Here is a 9,172-nt window from a genome sequence, read left to right as displayed (position 1 = left end):
TTTCTTGGGGAAGGTACATGTTTATTGTTTATGCCTACATTGACTGAAAAAGAGAAGGTGCTTACATTATATAGATATATGTGGACATATTTCCATTTTACATAACAAGTAACTTGATCATTATGCTAGTATTTTCCTATTTGAAGAGGAGGTCAAATACTAAAAACAAATAATTACTGATCTACTTCCCAAACTGAGGTTTCAAGAAAAAATGTAGCTAGTGCTAGGAATCTCCTACTTTCAAAGGAGTAGTGGGTGGTGGACCATATACCAGGTTCCCTTGATTAGTGAATCTTGGAAAGAGAATGCTGAAGGATGACTTAAAAGTATTCTTCAAATGTATGATAGCTTATAATATGAAAGATGGTGATTTCTTTTTTCTATATTGCCACCAGAGGCAGCACCAGATGAAATGGACCTGTATTATTCAGGATAATACTCATGAAATATGATGAATTATTTATTAATAACTAATTATAGTTAATAATAATAATTAATAACTAATAACTTATTAAATGTTTACTATGTGTCAAGTGCTGTACTAAATCCTCAGGGTGTAGAAAGAAGAAAGATCATTCTAATTCTTCAAATGAAAAATTATTGAATTAGCTAAAAAAGAAAGAGTGAAAAGGGAAGACAGTCATCACCTTGGACAAATCATATAACCTTTCTGTCTATATCCTCTATAAAATGAAGACATTTTACCAAATGATTCCCCAGGTTCTTTCTAGCTCCATCCTATATCTATATGATTGTGATCATTAATTTAATCTACATTGCACTCACACTTTCCACTTGCAAGATTCAGTACTATATTGACAGATACTCTATAGTTCATCAAACTAACCTGACTGTTCCCCAGATTTCCTTTTCACCCTCCATACCTTTTCCAGACTGTCTCTCATGTTTAAAATGCTCTTCTTTCTCTTCTTTCCTTTAAGACTAAATTCAAGAATGTCCTTTCCCAATGGCAGCTCCCTACAGCCTGGTTTATTTGTATTTACTTAGTATATAATTTGTATATACTTATCTATTTATATGGTGTTCTCTTCTTGTAGGATATAAGCTCACTGAAATTATAAGTATTGTTTCACCTAGCACAATGACTGACACACAAATGAATGTTGAATTGAAATGAATTGACCTGTTTTTATAGATGGCAAGCAAACTTCATATTCTGGATGATTTTTTTTTTCAAACATTTTATAGAAGGGATTCTTCTATTCATGTCCTCTAATATTCCTTCCTATTCTGATATTATATACTTCTATAATAGCCACTCCGAGGAAAAATCCTACCTATGAAAAGCCATTTTTTAATGGAAAATGACATTCTTACACACATATACCCACCATTACTTTATTGTGTCCTCCAAATTGCTTCATCTAACTTGTAGTTAACTTGGTCAACAAGCCTTTGTTTAATTCACTTTTAACTAACCCAAACTAGATTCTCTAATCAGATCTGTATTGTTTAATTTTGTACAACTTGGTCCCAATTACTTCAAATAAGGAATCCCCTAAAGAAGCTGTATATATTTAAATTTGCACTACTCAAAATCATAATTTTGTAAAATATGACAATTGGCTCCATCACAATAGAAATATGATGCACAAACCTGAATAATGTAACCACTTTGTAGAGGATTCATTATTTGCTGTAAATAGCACTTGGTAATTTTTTTTTTGCTGGTACCTGATGATTAGAGACAACTAAAAGATGATTATATTTAACCTTGATGTAATCTGAATAACTCTAGTCATGTGAAACTACCATGTTAAAAAAAAAAACTATCAACAACATCATTGTTTTATCTTTTTTTATTTTTATATTTTAAACAGCTTATGGGTAACTTTTATAATCATTTTCAGATATGCCTGACAGGACCTGACACATTCTTTTCCTATAATCCTACCTCGCCTCTCAACCAAAAAGAGGGAAATATCTTGTTCCATTACTTGTTCTCCTGAACCAAGACTGGTTATTGCAATTTACATAACAATTATAATGTTGCCTTCATTATTATTCTCCTGATTCTGCTTACTTCACTCCACTTCAGCTAAAACAACTATTTCCAGATTTTTTTCTGAATTCTTTTTATTCCTTTTTTCTTATAATATAACAGAACTTGATTACATTCACATATCACATGTTCAACCATTGTTCATCATTACTATCCATTTTGCTCACTATTTTTTGCTCACCATTATTTTTAAAAATCCTGCTACTAATACTTTGATATTTATGGAATTTTTCCTTTTTTTAAAAACTCTTTATTTGGCAGTAGTGAGGTTGTGGAGCCAAAAATCACAGTTTAGAATCTTCTTTTACATAAAGCAAAATTGTATTCTTGAATGAATTGGACCTGTTCATACTCCATTAACAATGTATCCATGTTGCCCATCAATTAGAGAATGGTTTGGTAAATTATGGTATATGAATGTTATGGAATATTATTGTTCTGTAAGAAATGACCAGCAGGATGAATATAGAGAGGCTTAAAGAGACTTACATCAACTGTAGCTAAGTGAAATGAGCAGAACCAAGAGATCACCATTCACTTCAACAACAATACTTTATGAGGATGTATTCTGATAGAGGTGGATATCTTAGACAATGAGAAGATCCAAATCAGTTCCAATTGATCAATGATGGATAGAACCAGCTACACTCAGAGAAAGAACACTGGGAAATGAATGTGGACTACTTGCATTTTTGCTTTTCTTCCCAGGTTATTTTTACCTTTCTGAATCCGATTTTTCTTATGCAAAAAGAGAACTGTACATATGTATACACACATATTGTATTTAAGATATACTTTAACATGTTTAACATGTATGAGACTGCCTGCCATCTAGGGTAGGGGATGGAGGGAGGAAAGGGAAAAGTTGGAACAGAAATGATCGCAAGGGACAATGTTGAAAAATTACCCATTCATATGGTCTGTCAATAAAAAGCTATAATAATAATAATTTTAAAAATGTATCCATTTGCCTGTCTTCCCATAGCTCCTCCAATACAAATAGTTTCTGTCTTTTATCATCTTAATTAATTTGTTGTATGAGAAGTGAAATAAAAGAGTTGTTCCTATTTACAATTCTCTTAGCATTTGGACTTTTCCCTATGGTTCTTGACAATTGGTATGTCTTTCTAGCCTTTGGCCAGGGAATATTAGGTCAAACATTTCTGTGGAATATCAAACTTTTGAGAAATAACACAAAAATTCAATATTTTGATATAATTTATGCCTCAAAATTCCTATGAATAGGTTTTGCCTTTTTAATATTTCTAATATAAAATACTTTCTCCTCAAAGATCTCCTTTCCTAATTAATGTTCTTTCAAATTTTATTATACAAGATGTTTCAAAAGTCTTATGAGTTAATAGCTAAAAATTGCACTAAAATTTTTGGGATACCTTATATAGGATCATGGTTTTAGAAATGGAATTAGTTTTAGAATCCAGTTCATCACCCTCATTTTATTTTATTTTATTTTTTATTAATTTTATAATTATAAATTTTTTTTTGATAGTACATATGCATGAGTAATTTTTTTATAACATTATCCCTTGTATTCATTTTTCCAGATTTACCCCTCCCTTCCTCTACTTCCTCCCCTAGATGACAGTCAATCCCATACATATTACATGTGTTACAATATAATCTAGATACAATATATGTGTGTAAATCCAATTTTCTTGTTGCACTTTAAGAATTGGATTCTGAAGGTATAAGTAACCTGGGTAGAAAGACAGTAGTGCTAACAATTTACATTCAATTCCCAGTGTTCCTTCTCTGGGTGTAGTTGTTTCTGTCCATCATTGATCCACTGGAAGTGAGTTGGATCTTCTTTATGTGAAGATATCCACTTCCATCAGAATACATCTTCATACAGTATTGTTGTTGAAGTGTATAGTGATCTTCTGGTTCTGCTCATTTCACTCAGCATCAGTTCATGTAAGTCTCTCTAAACCTCTCTGTATTCATCCTGCTGGTCATTTCTTACAGAGCAATAATATTCCATAACATTCATATGCCATAATTTACCCAACCATTCTCCAATTGATGGACATCCATTCATTTTCCATTTTCTAGCCACTACAAAAAGAGCTGCCACAAGCATTTTGGCATATACAGGTCCCTTTGCCTTCTTTAGTATTTCTTTGGGATATAAGCCCAGTAGTAGCACTGCTGGATCAAAGGGTATGCACAGTTAGATAACTTTTAGGGCATAGTTCCAAATTGCTCTCCATAATGGCTGGATTCTTTCACAACTCCACCAACAATGCATTAGTGTCCCAGTTTTCCCACATCCCCTCCAACATTCATCATTATTTGTCCCTGTCATCTTAGCCAATATGACAGGTGTGTAGTGGTATCTCAGGGTTGTCTTAATTTGCATTTCTCTGATCAGTAGTGATTTGGAACACTTTCATATGAGTGGATATCATTTCAATTTCATCATCTGAAAATTGTCTGTTCATATCTTTTGACCATTTATCAATTGGAGAATGGTTTGATTTCTTATAAATTAGGGTCTGTCCCTATATATTTTGGAAATGAGGCCTTTATCAGAACCTTTAACTGTAAAAATATTTTCCCAATTTGTTACTTCCCTTGTAATCTTGTTTGCATTAGTTTTGTTTGTACAAAAGCTTTTTAATTTGATGTAATCAAAATCTTCTATTTTGTGATCAATAATGATCTCTAGTTCTCCTTTGGTCATAAATTCCTTCCTCATTCTTTATGCCTAAATCATGGACCCATTTTGATCTTATCTTGGTATATGGGGTTGAGTGTGGGTCCATGCCTAGTTTCTGCCATACTAATTTCCAGTTTTCCCACAGTTTTTTTTCAAATAAGGAATTCTTATCCCAACTGATGGTATCTTTGGGTTTGTCAAACACTAGATTGCTCTAGTTGTATCCTATTTTGTCCTGTGTACCTAATCTGTTCCACTGATCAACTAGTCTATTTCTTAACCAATACCAAATGATTTTGGTGAATGCTGCTTTATAATATAGCTTTAGATCAGGTACAGCTAGACCACCTTCATCTGACTTTTTTTTTCATTAATTCCCTTGAAATTCTCGACTTTTTATTCTTCCAATTACATTGTGATCTGAGAAGAAGGCATTTATTATTTCTGCATTCCTGCATTTAATTTTGAGATCTTTATGTCCCAATATATGGTCAATTTTTGTATAGGTTCCATGAATTGCTGAGAAGAAAGTATACTTCTTTCTATCACCATTCAGTTTTCTCCAAAGGTCTATCATACCTAGTTTTTCTAATGTACTATTTACCTCTTTAATTTCTTTCATATTTGATTGTGGTTTGATTTATCTAATTCTGAGAGTGCAAGGTTGAGATCTCCCACTATTATCATTTTGCTGTCTATTCCTTCTTTCAACTCTCTTAACTTTTCCTTTAGGAAGTTAGATGCTATACCACTTGGTGCATATATATTTAGTATTGTTATGGCTTCATTGTTGATGATACCTTTTAGCAGGATATAGTTTCCTTCCTTATCTCTTTTAATTAGATCAATTTCTGCTTTTGCTTGATCTGAGATAAGGATGGCTACCTCTGCTTTTTTGGCTTCACCTGAAGCATAATAGATTCTGCTCCAAACTTTACCTTTACTCTGTATGTATCTCCCTGCTTTAAATGTGTTTCCTGTAAACAACATATTGTAGGGTTCTGTCTTTTGATCCAGTCTGCTATCTGCCTCCATTTAATGGCAGAGTTCATCTCATTCACATTTACAGTTAAAATGACTAATTCTATATTTCCTGCCATCATATTATCCCCTGATTATGCTTTTTCTCCCCTTGTCCCCCCTGAACCTCTTCCCCAGTATTTAATTTATGGACCCCACTTGTGATGAACAGCCTTCCCTTTTTAGTATCCCTCCCCCCTCCTTATAAGTCCCTTTCCCTTTCTTGTACCCTTCCCTTATTCCCCTTTTCCTTTTCCCTTTTCCTCTTCCCCCTTATAATGAGGTGAGAGAGAATTCTCTGAAAAACAAATATGTCAATTATTTACTCTTTGAGCCTACTCTGATGAAAGTAAGATTCACACAATGTTTCTCCCCCTTTCTAAATTCCCTCAGATGTGGTCGATTTTCTATGCCTCTTCCTAGGATGTAGTTTCCCTCTTTTTATCTCTCCTTTACCTTTTTCTGATACTATCCCCTTCCCTTTACTACTTCTCATTTTTATGTTATATCAGTAAAATCAAATTATCCATGTGGACTTTCTGTATATCCACAACAGAGATACAGTTCTCAGGAGTTCTTTTTACCTTTTTCTGCTTCTCCTGTGTCTTGTGGATATAGATCAAATCTTTTGTTTAAGTCTGATTTTTTTCTTAGAAACAAATGGAATTCCTCTGTTTCATTAAATGTCCATCTTCTTCCATGGAAGAAAATGCTAAACTTGGCTGGGTAGTTTATTCTTGGTTGCAGTCCTAGTTCTTTTGCCTTTTGGAATATCAGGTTCCAGGCCCTTCGATCATTTAATGTGGAGGGAGCCAGATCTTGAGTGACCCTTATTGTGGCACCTTGGTATTTGAATTTTTTTTTCCTAGCTGCTTGCAATATTTTTTCCTTTGTCTGATAGTTCTTTAGCTTAGCCACAATATTCCGTGGAGTTCTTTTTTTAGGGTCTTTTTCAGAAGGTGTTTGATTAATTCTTTCAAGGCCTATTTTCCCTTCCGTTTCTATTATCTTTGGACAGTTCTCTTTGATGATTTCCTGTAAAATAGAATCTAGGTTCTTTTTTTTCATCATAATTTTTGCGAAGTCCAATGATCCTCAGATTATCTCTCCTAGATCTATTTTCCAGGTCTATAGATTTTCCCAGTAAATATTTGACATTATTCTCCAGATTTTCATTTTTTTGTTTTTTTGTTTTGTTTGACTGATTCTTGGTTTCTCAATGAATCATTCTTTTTTATTTGTTCAGTCCTAATTTTTAATGAGTTATTTTCTTCATTCACATTTTTAGTTCTTTTTGTATATGTCCAATTGAGTTTTAAAATGAATTATTTTGCTCTGTTTTATTTTTTTCCATTTCACTATTTTTATTTTTTTTTTAGTGATTTATCCTACTTTCTTGGAATTTTTTATCTTTTCCAATTCTGAAATCCTACTTTCCTGTGATTTTTTAACCTTTTCTAATTCACAAATTTTGTTTCCCTGCACCTCCTGTGAATTCTTTATTTTTTACAACTCAAATTTCAAGACATTGTTATTCTCTATGATAGCTTCTCTTTTCTTTCCCCATTTTTCTTCAAACTCTCTTAACTTTTTAGTAGCCTCTTCTAGGAGAGAGTTATGTGATGGGGGGCAGGTATCATTCCCCTTTAGAGTGTTATCTGGAGATTCTCTGCTGTTAGCCTCCTTGGGGTTGGATACCCGCTGTTTCTTTGTATAGAAGGTGTCAATCATTCTCTTCATCTTCTTACTCATTGTTAACACTCTGTGTGGGGTCTGCCCTTTGGGTAGGAAATTTATCAGCTTCCTCCAAGACGGGGATAGGTTGCCGTTATCCTGTGTCTGGACTAAAAGAGAGCCCTGGGAGAGAATTCTCCTCCCCCCAGAAGTAACTTAGAGATAGTTAGCACGCCTGCTCTGCGAGGAGTGCCCAGTGAAGGACCCTCACTGTGTGGCCTAGTGACTGCCCTGAGACTAGAGGCTGAACAGTAAAAGCATCACAAACCTCAGCCAAAGCCTCCTGTGGGACCATGGATATTAGCAGCTGACACGAAAAGCCCCTGTGCTCAAACCAGAAGTGTCTGCCCAGAAAGCACAGTCCCTTCTATGAATGTTCAGCTGTTATGGGAGTTCTGCTGCTGCTGGAATTTTTCTACAGGGAGAATTCCACTGCCTCAGGCTGAGCCCTGCACTATGTGGATTAGAGGCTGCCCCAAGCTGTGTCCCCTGCTGTTCAGATTCTTAACTGCCCCAAGGAAAAGCCCCAGACAGCAGCAGGCGGCTGCACAGCCATGCCGAGATCTGTTAGGTCGCTTCCGTTTTGGGGTGATTATATTTTCTGGCTATTGCTTTAACGTGGCTTTGATTTCTCTTCTGATCTGCTATTTTATAAGCAGAGTAGAGCTATCAGCCTATGCCAGGTTCTTCTATCTCAGTGGCTTCTCTGATCCCAGAGTACTCCCCAGCCCATTTGGCACAGTGTGCTAGCCCCAATCCAACCCTGTCTGTGCTAATCTTTTTTTTCCCTCCCCTCAGAATCGACCTTTTCTGTCGAAATTCCAGAATCTCTTTGGCTGGTAAGTTGGGCTTCTAATCCTTGTGGTTTTTATCACTCCAGCATTATTTTTGAGGCTGATTTAACAAGTTGGTATTGAGGGAAGAAAGGAGCTTAGAAAATTCACATGTATCTTCTCTGCCATCTTGGCTTTGCCCCTCACCACCCTCATTTTATAGATATAAGTTTCCTAAACATACTTTAAGGAGGAAGAGATTCCCTGAGTTCAACAGTAGCATCCATAAAACAATAGATAGATGAGGAAACAGATAGAAGTATCCCTTCTTCCTCAAAAAGAAGTTTAATAAATGTTAAACAGAGGATTTCAGCATTCCTTAGTATAAGAAACCTCAAAGCTCACCTAGTCCAATTTGTTTATTATTATAAAAATTATTATCTCCCTGATCATCTATAAACTGTGGTTGTTAGAAGATGATCTCTAAGGCCTTTTCTTACTCTAAATCTGAACAACTAGATGACTCAATGGATAAAGTGCTAGGCCTGAAGTCAGCCAATTTCATCTTTCTAAGTTCAAATTTATCTTCAAATACTTATTAGCTATATGACCCTGGGCAAGTCATTTAACCCTATTTATCTCAGTTTCTTCATCTGTAAAATGAGCTGAAGGAGGAAGTAGCAAGCCACTCCAGTATCTTTGCCAAGAAAGCCTCAAATGGCATCATGGAGAGTTGGACACAATGGAAAAATGGATCAACAATAAAATTCTAAATCTGTAATTCTATATTTACAAAAAAATAACCATTGAATACTCATAACTATTAGTCTCAAAGTAGAGAATTCAAAGAGTTCTTACACATTTTTGACTAGTTAGCTGGGTCTCAATAAAACTTACCTTTTTTCAGCTTACCTCAGTAAACTGAGGTGCAATTGGCTCTAT

The sequence above is a fragment of the Sminthopsis crassicaudata genome, chromosome 3, assembly GCF_048593235.1.
Source record: "Sminthopsis crassicaudata isolate SCR6 chromosome 3, ASM4859323v1, whole genome shotgun sequence".
NCBI lineage: Eukaryota > Metazoa > Chordata > Mammalia > Dasyuromorphia > Dasyuridae > Sminthopsis > Sminthopsis crassicaudata.
Note: the sequence above shows the minus strand (reverse complement) of the source record.